The 1,575-nt window shown below is 42.8% G+C and overlaps 1 pseudogene across 1 annotated transcript; it reads right to left on the bottom strand.

Moving 5' to 3' along the window:
- Positions 1 to 543: 543 nt before the first annotated feature.
- On the bottom strand, positions 544 to 1,332 carry LOC307188854 (small ribosomal subunit protein eS4-like; annotated as a pseudogene). Its single transcript has one exon. The product of its transcript is annotated as a small ribosomal subunit protein eS4-like (transcript).
- Between the last annotated feature and the right edge of the window lie 243 nt (positions 1,333 to 1,575).

Raw genomic sequence — 1,575 nt, 5'->3', positions numbered from 1 at the left:
AGTCATGGTTCCTATCTCCTCACTTAGGCCCATGTACTCAGCCACTGCTTCCTTCCCCTGGGCTCCTGGCTAACACCAGCACGGATCCACACAGCTCTGGTATGTTTGGGAATTATGACACTGTGCCCTGGAGGGGCTCTTTTTCCATCCATTGTGCTGGGTTCTTTCATCCTGAACACTTGAGTTCTTCCTTCACCTCTGGAAAATATGCTTTTATGATTCCTTTGATCGCTTTCCCCTTTCCTTTTCTTTTCCCGCCTTTAGGAATTCCCAATAGTTGGATGTTAGATATCCTGGATTTAGCTTCTAGATTTCTTTCCTCTCCCATTTTCTTTTTTTTAAAATTTATTTTATTGAATTACATTTGATTTACAATTTGTATTAATTTCTACTGTACAGCAAAGTGATTCAGTTATACATACAAACATGTATATATACATATATATACATTCTTTTTCATATTCTTTTCCATTGTGGTTTTTTAATGCAGTATTGTCTTTAATTAAGTACAAAGACTTCCGTTCATGTTGCCTAGAGATCATTTTATCCACCGCTCTGTTTGGCCGCCAGTCTCTTGTCTCTCTCCTCAGCACTGGTAAGGTGGACACCCTTTCCATGGGGAAGAGAGATCCACGATTTGTTGCCTTTGCCAATAACGAAAATGTTGGAGAGCCCGGTGGCAAAGCTGTTGCCATTGGCATCTTTCACATGAACTACATCAAAAGAACCAGGATGTCTCTCCCTGTTGGTGATCACACCAATTCTTCCCAGTTAGCACCTCCAGTCAGCATGCACAGGTTACCAGTGTCAAATTTGATGAAATCAGTAATCTTGCCAGTCTCCAAATCAATCTGAATGGTGTCATTCACCTTGATGAGGGGATCAGTGTAGCCAATGGTGAGAGCATCATGGTTCACCAGATGAGGGATTCCTTTTGTCCCCACAAAGATCTTTCTCATTTTGCACAACTTATACTTCGCCTCCTCAGGTGTAATATGATGAGCAGCAAAGCGATCCTTGGTGTCATAGATCAGACAAAAATTCTCTCGTCTTGTCAATGCTGATGACGTCCATAAAACCAGCAGGGTAGGTTATATCAGTGTAGACCTTCCCATCAATCTTAATGAAATGCTGCATGAAGATTTTCTTTAGTTCATCTCCTGTTAGGGCATACTTAAGTCTGTTTCTTAGGAAAATAATTAGTGGGAGACATTCCCTCAGCTCGTGGGGACCGGTAGATGGACGAGGAGCAAACCCACCAGTTGGTTTATCCAGCGTCCAATGCTTTGGAGCTGCTACGCGCTTCAGGTGCTTCTTGGGACCACAAGCCATGGCTGCGCTAGGCATGAAAAGTGCTCCACTGTGGTTTATCACAGGATATTGAATAGAGTTCCCTGTGCTATGCAGTAGGACCTTGTTGTTTATCCATTCTGTATAAAATAGTTTGCATCCCTACCCCAAACTCCCAATCTATCCCTCTCCCACCCCACCCTCCCCCTTGGCAACCACAAGTCTGTTCTCTATGTCTGTGAGTCTGTTTCTGTTTTGTAGATAAGTTCATTCTGTGTCATATTT

Source organism: Stenella coeruleoalba (genome assembly GCF_951394435.1).
Source record: "Stenella coeruleoalba genome assembly, chromosome: 7".
Classification (NCBI taxonomy): domain Eukaryota; kingdom Metazoa; phylum Chordata; class Mammalia; order Artiodactyla; family Delphinidae; genus Stenella; species Stenella coeruleoalba.
This window is presented reverse-complemented; position numbering and strand designations above follow the sequence as displayed.